Source organism: Lynx rufus, unplaced genomic scaffold (genome assembly GCF_022079265.1).
Source record: "Lynx rufus isolate CCGP_SWC_20201006 ecotype Redwood Valley unplaced genomic scaffold, mLynRuf1.p SCAF_4, whole genome shotgun sequence".
Classification (NCBI taxonomy): domain Eukaryota; kingdom Metazoa; phylum Chordata; class Mammalia; order Carnivora; family Felidae; genus Lynx; species Lynx rufus.
The window spans coordinates 47,518,456-47,532,489 of NW_025814856.1; positions in this window are offsets into that span (position 1 = coordinate 47,518,456).

The following is a 14,034-nucleotide window of genomic DNA, read 5'->3' on the forward strand; positions in this document are numbered from 1 at the left end:
AAAATGCCCTATCACTGTCTTGCCAGCTTACACCACTTCTGTTGAGAAGGCAACCATCAGACCTGTTGCTTTGTTAAAAGCGATGTTTCCTTTTCTTTTGCTGCTTTTAAAATCTTTTTGTCTGTAGCAAATTGTGGCTTCCATACCAAATCTGGCCCACTGACTGGTTTCATAAAATTTGATTGGAACATAGCCATGCCCATTTGTTTACATGTTACTTGTGGCTGCTTACAACAGAATTGAATTGTTGCAAAAGGGATAGTATGGCCCTCAAAGACTAAGATATTTTCTATCTGCCCCTTTATAGAAATAGCCTGTCTACCCCTATTAATTTTCAGCAACTGGAGTTATAATATGCCTACCTGTGCTTATACATCTTTTTAAAATCCTGTGTAAGGTTTGTATAACCTCTTGAATCTTTAGCTTGATATCTTTCATAAGTTTGGGGAAATTTTCAAAAACTGTTTCTGTACCATTCTTTCTCTATTCCTTTTGGGACTTCCATCACCTTTATGTTAGACATTTTCAGTATTTCCCATATGTCTCTTAACACTCATTTCTCTATTTCCTATCTTTTATTCTACTCATTCAGAGTGGATATTTTATTATTGACAAATTATAGTTAATAAATCCTTTCCTCTGCTGTGATATGTTTTTATACATTTCTATTTCATTCTTCATATCAACTATTATGTTTTTGTGTTCCATAATTTCTATTTAATTTTACTTCATGATTTCTATTTTTCTGGTGAAATTCTCCATCTATTTCACCAAATACATTAATGTAATTTTTATTTTATTTTATTTTATTTTATTTTATTTTATTTTATTTTATTTTTTAGTATAATTTATTGTCAAGTTAGCTAACATACAGTGTATACAGTATGCTCATGGATTCCCATGATTCATTACTCACATACAACACCCGGTGCTAATCCCAACAAGTGCCCTCCTCAATGCTCGTCACCCATTTTCCCCGTCCCCCCTCCCCATCAACCCTCAGTTTGTTCTCTGTATTTAAGAGTCTCTTATGGTTTGCCTCTCTCTCTGTCTGAAACTATTTTTTCCCCTTCCCTTCCCTTCCCCCATGGTCTTCTGTTAAGTTTCTCAAGTTCCACATATGAGTGAAAACATATGATATCTGCCTTTCTCTGACTGACTTATTTCACTTAGCATAATACTCTTCAGTTTCATCCATGTTGTTGCAAGGATTTCTTAATGTCAATACTGTAATCTAAAGATGTTTCTATTATCTGTTTTTCCCCCTTGTTTTTGGTATTATTTGTCTCTTGTCAGGGCTAATAACTTTGGACTGAATGCCAGGTATTGCATGTAAAAAAAAATGTGATGGTCTGAATGGACTTGTTTGAATAGAATTTCAGTCTTCGTGTTAACTAATATAATTCACTTGTTCACTCCTACTTCTATGAAATGGCCTCTTTAGGGTTCTAATTAAAAGTCTAGATCCTTGCCAGACTCTTCCCTCTTGCTTGGCCCTGAATTCCAATTCTTGTTATCCTAGTCTTTTGAGACTCCAGAAATCTCTGCTCTGTTTTCTGGATCATTTTCTACTGCCTTTTACCCTGCTTCTTAGGATCTCAGCTCTGTGTCACTTACCTACCGGTAAATGCCTTGAAGAAAGAAAACATGTCACAAATCTACTGACTGAGTGCCTTCTGTGTGTGATGTGAAGTCCTGAAGTCCTGGTATATTCCTAGCTCTCCCAATAGTTTCAGCACATTCAAAACCAGTTTTGGATAAATTTTTCAGTAGTCAGTTAATAAGAGAACTGATCTGCAATAAATTACTCCACCATCAGTAATAGTGGGAATCCTTTACTATACCTTAACTTTAACTTTTATTTAGAGTTTAGGCCTAGAAACTTTATTTCCTTTTTTTCTATTTAATAAACTTTCAAATTTGCATTTCCAAAATCTGGAGCACGTGGTTTGTTTCTAATTAGAGTACCTTCTAAATGATCAGGGACCCTTTTCTGTCTGCTAGAAAACTTTCAATAATTTGTTACATAGACTCCATCCATGGTGCTTTATGTTAAATTATGCAAAACTCCTTTCTATTGCTGTGCAGTCCAGATCATTAGATAATTACAATTGATAATCAGAATTTGTGATCTGCATGAATGATAAACATATAGGACTTCAGAGTTCTAAACACTTATTCTAGCACTTCTGCCTGATGCTTGAAACCATTTGGAATATTTGGAATAATCCTCAGTATATTCTTGCAAACATGCTTAATGGTGCAAATCTTTTTTTCTTGGAGGTTAGAATTAATTTGTAAAATAGCCTACAGTCATCCAGGCAACATCTTGCTAATAATATATGGGATCAAATCTGTAAAGTTTGGAAGTAAAATCTACAAGAGGGGTGCCTGGGTGGCTCAGTTGGTTAAGTGTCCAACTTCGGCTCAGGTCATGATCTCATGGTTCGTGGGTTCGAGCCTCGCATCAGGCTCTGTGCTGCCAGCTCAGAACCTGGAGCCTGCTTTGGATTCTGTGTCTCCCTCTCTCTCTGCTCCTCCCCCACTCTTTCTCTCTCTCTCTCTCTCTCTTAAAAATAAATAAAAATTAAGAAACATTTTTTAATCTACTAAAAGAACTATAAAATTTGTTTCTATTTTTTAAGGTCTAATTCATCAACTTATTTTAAAGTTAGGATTTACTGAGTGCCAAGTGCTATCTCAGAAAGAAGAGTGTACTACAAGTAATGGTTTGAATAACTGATTACCACTTCACACAGTAAATTTTCAGCATGTATCGAGGTTATACATACATATCATACCATATATAGTTGTACTTATGTATGCCTGCTTGCATGTATGTATGCATACAGTTGACCCTGGAACAATGTAGGGGCACTGGCATCAGCTGCTCCCATCCCCACTACCATACAGTTGAATATCCGTGCATAACTTTTGAGTTCCCAAAAACTTTACTACTAGCCTATCACTGACCAGAAACCTTACCAATTACATAAAATTAACACATATTTTGTATGCTGTACGTATTATACACTATACTCTCACAATAAAGTAAGCTAGAGAAAACAAAATTTTATTAAGAAAATCATAAGGAAGGGAAAATATATTTACAGTACTGCACTGTATCTATCAAAAAAAAAAACCCACATGTAAGTGGACCCTCACAGTTCAAACTCATGTTGTTCAAGGGTCAACTGTATAGAACTACCATATGTTCTCAGGCATATTTCATGTTGGTTTGTTAGGCATGCCCCATTAATTAGACTATCAACTTTTCAAGAAAGTTTTGTATCTCCTGACAGTATCTTTCTGGTATTTTACATATACTAAGAACTTGATTAGTGTTGACTAAATGATTATAAGTCAGCACTTTTAAATAAAACTCAAAATTGCCATAAGCACAGGAGTTGTTTTATTACAATATTTCTTGTTGACAGTTGGCTTCTTATTATAATCTATGAGCAAACTATTTACTGTGAGTTGCAATGCCTTCACAGAAATTATGACAAAACTCTGATAGATGGAGTCCAGGCAACAACAGGGAAAAGAACTAGTATATGATTCATAAAAAACTGCATGAATCAAAGTACATGGGAATGTTTGTTACAGTGAGTACTGACTGACTCTGACCCTACAGAGTTCACTTCCATATGGGCTACTTTCTTTAGGAGAGGGCAAGTTAAAACACACACACACTTGGCACATGAGTCATCCTGTATATTCATATTTTAAAGTACTTAGGTTTCTTTATGGCACTTAAGCATGTTTTTTTTTTTTACACTGCTTTTCTTAGCACTTTACTCTTAAAAACAACAAAAAAGACAAAATGGAAATGTAAAATGATACTCTAGAAACATTGAATGGTTAGGGTTAGACTGTAATAAATTGCATGCATCAGTTGTAAGCAACCAAAATAATACTGTATTTTTGCTTTCTGATATGTTTCTATGTTTACTTTTCTAATATACTAACTTAGTTGGCATTTAACACTGAGATATGAATGTGTGTTTCAGAAACAATTTCTATAATCATACATTAGCCTATTTTTTGTGATTTTAGGTGCCACTTCAGTTAGGGAATAAGCCTAAATCCTTAATTATTCCACTGAATACATCATTCTTCCTTTGCATACATCTCCTAGACCATGAAATAAAGAAGGAGCATTTTCAGACACTGACATAACTCCCAAAACAAAGTATTTGCTTCCTTTTTGACAAGGCTGATTATAGCCTGAATACAATTGGGATAAAGTTGTTTTGTTTCAAAATGTAATAAGATAAAGAAAGTGTATTTATAAAACCATTTGATACTCAATTTTTTAGAATAAATATTTGAAGCTGAATTAAATGTCATCATGCTAGGGGTACATTAATAAGAAGAAAATCAGATGGGTTGCAAATGGGAATAAAGTCTTCAAGGAACCTAGGAAATTAAAAATGATTTATGAATAACTGAGGCAGTATGTTTCAAGCATCTTGTGGGAGACAGGTAGATCAGTGAGTCTGTAAATTTCTATTTAACTGAGTATAGAGTATTATGTATCTGTCAGGACAGCCTAGTTTGCTTCATTAATAAATGATCCCCAATCTCAGTAGCTTATGAAAGCAAATCTTTATTTCTCACTTGTGTTTCATATACTAGTTATTTCTCACTAGTGTGGTTCAGGTGTAACTCTGCTCCACATCATCTTCCTACTGGGTCCCAAAATAACAGAAATCCCCTACCCGGTATTATGCATCTTTGTGAAAGAGGAAAAAGAGTGCATACATTCTGGCTCTTCAAGCTTCTACCTAGAAGTGACACCTATCAATTTGTTTACATTTTATTGGCCATGAAAATCATATGGTCATGCCATAGTTGAAAAGGTGGGATATATAGTCTTCCTTTATAGAAGGGTATTGGATATTGGCAAACAATGATACTATACTAGGCTACTACATGGTGATGGAGACCATCATATTATATTTCAGAATGATAAAACATAAATACTTAGAGAAGGGTGCAGGGTAATTGAATAAGAGAAGTTAACTGGATGGTAGAATAGGAGATAAATGGAAAGAAAGAATAGTTGAAGTTTCAGGACAAATTGTGGCAGACTCTGAATGTGTAACCAAGAGATTTGGCTAGTAATGTTATTCTGTAGAAACAATATGTTTATCTGGGAGGGGATCCCAGGAGACAAAAGAGACGGAGCAGGAAAGACAAGGAAGGAAGAGTAGCCAATAGCAGGTGCATTATTGAACTGGTTACTGATGTGGGCAATCCCAATATGGTTGTATTGAGGAGATGTGTTAATATGGGTCCTCTAAGAAGGAGACACCAAGTCTACATTAAACATGATACCACTTTATTATGGTCTGTGAGATGAAATGAGCTGGGCAAATCATCCTAGACTGTCGCATAGTTCAAAGAAATTTCAAAAAGCCAGTGGGAAGTGCTAGAGTCTAACTTGTCTGTCGAAGGATTTTCATGACTTCCAGGAGCAAATCTGTCAGTCCTTAGATGGGAACAGGCAATGGAAAGCACGGACTCAAAGTACACGTGGAGATGGATTTCAGAGCAGTGTAGCTGGGATCCTCAGTCAATGATGCCCCTTGTAGTTGAAGGTCTGCAAGGTACATTCCCAAATATGCTACAGGAACCATATAAAATTTGCTTTAGAATCATCTCTTTAAAGAGATTCAGGCTGGAGCGTTTACTTACTCATTCATTCTCTCCATGGTTTAAGGGTTGTTACAAATAGCATTAAGCCTCATTTTTCCATGTGCATGGAATAAGCAAGCTCCTTAAGTTTTGGAGAAAGTGCTAAGGACAAGAAGCAGAGATATGTGGTAGGTGTTTAAGGCTGGGTGCTATCAGAACTCACAGGAGCCTTCTATCACACCTGTGTTTGGAATCAAGAATGAACCTAGGATTGAGGTTCCCCAAAGCATCTGCTGAAATGGTAATGGAAGGTATATAAGTAGATAAAAGACACAATCAAAAGTATACTTTAGAATTATTTATCTACCTGGAGCACATAGGAAAAGAGACAGAGTGGGGACAAGAAGACCATTGCAATTTTTCTGGTAATAGGTCTAGAATTATGGTGTGACTCTATTGTCGGATATATCAGATGGACTCCTGATTTCTGAACAAGGTACTTAAATTTTCTGACACTCAACTTCCTCATCTATAAAGGGGAATATAATTATACCTGCCTGATAAATTTTTTTGCTGAGGGGAAGTTACTTAATTTTCTAACCCGTCATTTGTTTCTCTGTAACTGAGGATATAAGAATGCCCACCTATTAGCACTGCTGTGAGGATTAAATGACATGATAGTGTGGCAGACTCTATTTGTTGCCCAACCAATGTCAGTCCCCCATTTTTGCCTTTCTAAAAGAACCACATTTGACAGTGGAAGAAGGCATCAACTTTCTTAGTTAGAATACTTGATCTTTTTGCTTCCTTGCATGTAGGGTGCCCTTTGATGCAGTATGGCCAAAGAATTGTGAGTTGCTACTGAACGCAACTTCTGGGAAAGCTCTTGGTTTGCTGATACATGAAGCAGAGTCAGCAAAAGACTCAAATGACATGTACGTTTCACCTTTCCCCTTCATTTTCTTTATATCTCAAAGGCCAAATGATGCCTGGATGTTGAAGTCTTTTTTCTGTGTGAGTAGAAAAGCCACATTTTGAAGATGGTGGTACAGAAAGAACCTGGATCTTTTTTCTCTGTAAATAGTATCATGTTTTATTTACTTATTTTTATTTTTTTCTTTTCAAAAAATTTTTAAGTTTATTTACTTATTTTTGAGAGGGAGAGAAAGAGAGCACACATGACCAGGGGAGGGGCAGAGAGCAAGAATCCCATGCAGGCTCTGCCTCATTAGCATGGAACCTCATCAGCATGGGTTAGAACTCCCAAACTGTGAGATCATGACCTGAGCAGAAATCAGGAGTCCAATGCTTAACTGACTGAGCCACCTAGGTGCCCCATTTTCTTTTCAAATTTTATTTAAATTCTAGTTAGTTAACATATAGTGCAATATTGGCTACAGAAATAGAATTCAGTGGTTCCTCACTTACATAAACACCCAGTGCTCATCAGAACAAGTGCCCTCCTTAATACTTATTGCCCATCTAAGAAGCAAAACAGATGAACATACAGGAGGGGGGGAAACGAAAAAGGAAAACAAACCATAAGAGACTCCTAACAAACTTGGATCTTTGACGATTTTCTTGACCAGCTAGATTGACCTGGATTAACACCTCTAAACCTTTTGTTATATGAAAAAAAATAAGCTCAAATTTTGTTTAAACCACTTCAGCTGGGTTTTTTTATACACAACTGAGCACAATCCTGACTAAAATCAATAAAGTGTTTTACAGTGTCTTACATATATATTTATATATGCATGTATATTTAATGTATATTTATTTTCTATATTATATATATATTTATATACATAAATCTTAGCTACTATCATTAGTGTATTACTGTTATGGTTGCTTTTAGTAGTGAAAGATAATTATGGCTCTAACCCAGGAGTACAGAAAGATGGGGTTTAAGAGACAAATAAGTGATATATCAAAGTAATATCCAAAACACTTGTTCACTGAGGTTTGGAAGGAAGAAGCATGGGCCTAATGACTCAAAGACAAAAAATGGAGGTGTGAAAACCCAATAATGATATTAATAAGTAGCTAACAGTTTTTAGTGCTCACTGTGTGCCAGACAAGTTTTAAGGACTTTGCTAGGCTTAACTGCTGAACAATGATGCCACAAACAGACATAGGGAAGTTGGGGTAATGCAGCAATGAGGAAATGATCAGTTTCATTCTGGAATGTGGTGACTCTAATAAGACCAGCCAAATCTCCAAGGCAGAAGGAAATGTGTATCTGTTTCTCAGCAGAATCATTGGTGCTGGGGATATTCAGACTGGGCATGATCTGCTTATGGTGAGAATTGAAGAAAGAATAGGAGAGAGAGCCAGTAAAAATTCTACAGAGACAGAAGAGAGTGCAGAAAAGAATCTGTATAGCTGAAGGGTAACAGTCAACTCTTTTCCCCAAGAAGATGCTCTGAGTGATCCTACTGCCACAGATGTAAGCTGCTAAAACCAGGACCCATGTCATCTTCCACAAAACACTATCACAAATGATCAAGGAATGGTACACTCTACTGGAAATCAAAATGTCAGAAATCTTCCATGTTTCAACTCTTATTAATAAATATGATCTAGCAAGCCTAACTATGTCCTTATTTAAATATTATGGAACTCAAAGTATGCCTGGATAGTTTTTCCGGGCATTTATAATATGTACCAAGTGTCTATAAATGCCAAATTTTGAGAGATCATGGGGATTCATAATGATTCCCAGGAACTAACATATATATGATCTATTTATATAATGATTTTCTTCTTAGTCCAACATGATGATATGAGAAGGGATTCCAGTTAATGGAGGACATTCTGGTTAACTAGAATAATTTGAGATTCGTTTTCCATGTGTGTTTTCCCACAATTTTGACTTTAGTGTAGTGATTATACTCACTTATGTTTATTGTGGAAATAACTGCATCTATTAAGTTTTATAAAAATGGATTAAATTCATCATATTTCATTCTACGTAATGTATTGGTATAATAAAAGCATAAAGTATTGTGATGTCTTTTAAACCAAATTAGAAAAAATTTTCAAATACTAGAACTAGCCAAAATCCTGATGCAGTCAAGATAATACATCAGTGTTGAAAAGTAATTTTTCCAGCTACTCTAATAGGCATCATGCCCAGCGATGTGTTGGCTGCTAACCGCAGGTTGAGAAGGCTCAGCAGCAAGTGTTATAATGGGTTGGAAGTGAAAGGGGAAGAAGAGATTCATTTTCACTTTTTCTGCCTCTGAATAATATGATTCACACCCCTTACAGCTCCTGTGGGTTTCACTAGTGGCACCTTTAAAAATAGGATTACCAAATCTCAGCACTGGAAGCAATTTAAGGGGCGGGTAGGGGGTTACCGCAAAAACCATCATACTTTACGGGGAATCTCTTTTATATCTCTTCATACCTCTATGGCTTTGAAACCTCTGGAGAAGGTTAACCCACAGTCTCCATATGTAGCCCATTCCACTTAATTCTTTGAGACTTCTTTCTTAGTTACAGCTAAAATCTTCCTTTCTGTAAATTAATAGTAGTAATTACAGGAGCAAGAGCTACTGATGTTTGCATATGTTGAACATTTTATTTAGCTACATCTAACTGAATCCACCCTTGACACTTTTAGCAACAACAACAAACATGTTTTTGAAACAGAGAGTTGTATACTGACAAAATTAGAAAGGCAAGTGGAATAGGCTGTAGGCGAGGTTTTCAGGAATATCTCCTCAAACAGGACTGCAGAACTGGCTACCAAGGGTGCTTCTACCTCCATTACAATCAGGAAGAGCAGAGAAGAGAAGCCACAGTTATTCCAGGACCATGTCACCTCACATCTGACACATGCCAAAACAAAGCAAGGCAAAGATTTCCTCTGTCTAGATCCATCCAGCTCTAGTCCCTTCCACTAGTCTACATACGTCATGGTTTCCAGATTCCGTCTGTATCTTTGTTGCTATTATTGCTTTTAATTCCCCTTTGAGGGTACTCAAGTGGGTCATGCTGTTTTACAGTTGTGGTGGGTAGAACTGAATATAGGGACATCTGATGCAGCAAGTTGGAAAACTAATACTTTTTGTATGCCATACATAGATTCTTCAATTTTTTGCAAATTTTGAATTTGTTAAAGAACCCATCAGAATACACTGTGTAGGAGAAACACAAGAGATTGGGACAGATAAAATAAAGGTAATGCTTTTTTTTTCCAGAAGTTCCTCTAAGGATTTCAGTCTACTCTGATAGCATCAATGGGTTACATTTTATAACACCCTGTTTATAAGTGGTATCACTAATTTTAATTACGAATAAATAAAGGATCAACAAGATTAAGTGGGTTCCTAGAGATTGCATATTTAACGACAAAACTGGGAATTAAACTAAGAGCATGTTTTTTCCTCATATCCATTCCACTTCTGCCAAGGAAGAAAGAGCCCATTTTCTCACATCAAAAAATCTGAAGCATGGGGCCCCTGGGTGACTCAGTTGGTTAAGCATCCGACTTCGTCTCAGGTCATGATCTCACGGTTCATGGGTTTGAGTCCCACATCAGGCTCCGTGCTGACAGCTCAGAGACTGGAGCCTGCTTCAGATTCTATGTCTTCCTCTTTCTGCTCTTCCCCCGCTCATGCTCTGTCTCTGTCTCTCAGAATAAAGAAACATTTAAAAAAAAAAACTGAAGTTCACCACACTTCTGTATGTATCAGTGCTGTACTTAATGACAACCAGAACAGATCATTTTTTAATATCCCTTCTCCTCTCTATGAAAGGAGAATAATCTTAAGTGAAACAAATAATAATAATGACCAGAAAAATAACAAATGAAATATTTTTGATTGAATTTGTACAACAATGATGGTTTAAAAATCTATATATTATATGAACAAAAGAGAACCATGCTTGGATTCTCTCTCTCCCTCTCTCTTCCTCCCTCTGCTCCCTCCTCTGTTCGTGCTAGAAAGAAAAAGAAAGAAAGAAGAAAGAAAGAAAGAAAGAAAGAAAGAAAGAAAGAAAGAAAGAAAAGAAAATTTTTTTTCACATAAAGCACAGATACACCAATTGATTTTCAACAAAAATAAAACTTCAAGTGTCCCATAGAACGAGAGAATAAAAACAATGCAGGTTCTGTTTCTCCTCTCTATCTTTATCTCTGTCTCCTCAGCTTTTGCTTTTTGTTTAAAAACCGGCTGTTTGGGGGAGTCTGGATGGCTCAGTGGGATAAGTGTCCAACTCTCCATTTTGGCTCAGGTTGTGAACTCATGGTTTGTGAGTTTGCCCTGTGTTGGGGCAAGCATGGAGCCTGCTTGGGCTTCTCTGTCTCCCTCTCTCTCTACCCCTCCCCTGTTCATGTTTGCTCTCCCTCTCTGTCTCTCTCTCTCTCAAAAATAAGCTTAAAAAAAAAGTTAAATTGGAAAAACAAACAAACCCTGCTGTTTAAATGCAGTAATACACAGTTTCACAGGGCTAGTTGATAAAGCAAACAAATAAAACTGTGCTTAAAGCAAGCTCAGGCCATTCCACAGCATGATGAACTTATTTTTGAAACAAGGGCATGTGTGAGTCCACAAGCATCTAGGAGTAATTATATAACTGGGGGTTATCCAGTTCTCTCAGTGTCCATTCTCTTTTTATTTTTTATTGTGAATTCGTCTACCACAAACACAGCATTTATTAGTCTCCTTTCCTATTGATGTGTCCATGCAACAAAATTTTGTTCAATGAGATGCAAGCAAAAGTATATGCAGACCAGTGCTTCTAGGAAGATTCTTTAAAATGGAAATGATATACACTTTTTTTCTTCCTTCTTCCATCCTGGAGGTGATAGTCTAATGGATATGTACTGGCCTGTCATTTTAGATTTTCTTTGCATTTCCCCGATGACTAATGGTGTAGCATCTTTTCATGTACTTATTGACTATTAATATCTCTCCCCTTTTCTCCATCTGTTCCTCTGCCTCTGTGTCTCTGGCTCTGTCTCTCTCTTTGGTGAAGTTCCTTTTCAAAATCTTTTGCCTTTTGAAAAACAGTTTTGGTTTGTCTTAATTTTTAGTCGTTAAGAGTGTTTTATATATGTTTGATATAATCCTTCAGCGATACATGTGTTAAAAATATTTTCTTCCGATCCGGCTTGTTCTTTTGTTTCCTAAATGTTGTCTTTCAAGGGCAACATTTTAAATTTTGATGAGGTTTAATTTCTCATTTCTTAATGTTTTCTAGATTTTTAAATGTTTTCTATATGTATGAATACTGCAAATTCTAAAGTTGCAAATATTTTGTCCTATGTTTTATTATAGAAACTTAATAGTCAGGTTTTACACATAGGTCTACGATCCATTGTGAGTTAATTTTTACATGGTATAAGGTAAAAGACTACATTCATTTTTTAAATATATGTATATTCAGTTGATCCAGCACAAGTTGCTAGTAAGTTTTTACTTTTTCTATTGAGTTGCTTTGGCACATTTGTTAAAAATCAACTGATACATACATATGGGTCTTTCTGGGCTTTCTATTATTTTCCATTAATCTATATCTGTATTCTCCCAATTACTAAATGATTTTGGTACACATAATGTCATCTGGCTTTATTATTTTTTATTTTATATTTTTAAATACCTTTAGTTATAGTAGGTTCTATGCATATTTTAATGTCAGTTTCTCGATTTCTTTAAAAACAAAAGGTTACTTAATTTTTGACTGGGATTCCATTGAACCAACTCCCAGATCAATTTTAGGAAAATACCTATATTACCAGTATTAATTTTTCCAATCAATGAAGTTTATATAGGTATTTAAAACTTTCAGTAATGTTCTGTGTTTTCAGCAAAGCAATTTTGGATGGCTTTTTGTTAAATTTATTCCTACGTATTTTATGGTAATTTTATCATCTGGAAATAGGAAGAGTTTTCACTGTCATTAAAATTGTCAGTTTTCTTGCTACCAATTTTTATGATGACTGTCTTCTGTTCCATGTTCTGCCAAACATAAAATAATTTGTTTGTCCTGTCTCTCTTCAGGTGGATTTGCCACTGCTGATAATTTATCCTGTGACTATAGTTCTCTGATGGTCTAAGAAAAGGTTTGACTTTATAAATTACCTTTCTCATTATTAGAGCAAAATAACATTTTGTGTGGTTTCTGTATCCAAGCAAACAGAACTGTTCATAAATTTTGCTATATTTTCATTATCTTTAGATCAAAATGTATTCTAATTTTCATTGTGAATTTTTTTCACTGATTTGTGAGATTTTTAGAAGCATGTCACTTAATTTATCATTAGATTATTTTATGTTTATTACTTTATCATTAATTTTAGTTGAATCCTATTGTTTTAGAGAACATGTTTTGTATGTCTTAAGTTAATTAAAATTTATTGGGGCTCACTTTGCAGAGTATTGCTTACCTGTGCTGGTAAAAATTTCATTCGCACTTGGCTAGGATTTGCATCCTTAAACTGTTGGCCACAGTGTCCTAAAATATAAATTAAAATAATTTAGTTAAGCATCTTTGTGTACTTCCTCTATATCCTTATTAATATCTCAAATATTTGTGTTATCAATTTGTCTATTTCTCTACTAGTTCTATATACTTCCGTTTCTTATATTTGAGACTACATTATTAAATACGTTAACATTTAGGATTGCAATAGCTTCCCAATGAATTCACCTTTTTGTATTTTTGAAATATACTCTTTATCTCTGGCAATATTTCTTGTTTTGAAGTTTACTTTATTCCACATTAATATAGCTCTAAAGTTAATTTCATCTAATTAGTGTTTGCATGGCATATCTTTCCCATCTGCTTGCTCTCAAACTACCTGAATGTATCAGTCATTGTTCTACTAGCGAAACATTACCAGTAGGATAGATATATAGCAGTCATTGGAAATATCTACATTTTATTAGTTTAGTACCAAATTTCTGGTATTTTGTTGGACTGAGGTCCTTTCCATGTCTTTAACCATCTACTCAAATATTTATTAGGCGCCCATATTATAGCTGGCACTCAGCTCCTATTTGAGAAGACTTCAAATTAAAAATGGAATCTCCCTAGTAATAGAGTATTTCCTAGCAGTTCCATTACACAAAGATCCGTTGACACATAGGTTCAAGCATCTTAGGTTCTACCCGAGGTTAACCACTTTGCTGAGCTGAGGATGTCACTCCCAATTTTTCTGTAAACTCTTTCCTTTCTTTACTGGGAGCCTCAATGTCACTGCTAGGAGCAGACAAGTAAACTCACAGTAGCCAGGTGTTATTATTCTTTCATTTTATTCCTTACAGGTTATGTCAACCAAGTGAGCAAAAAAAAAAAAAAGAACTCTGATGTTAATTAACATAATACTTGGATACACATTTGCATGGAGCAGACATAGTTAAATTAGGGTATAATTTA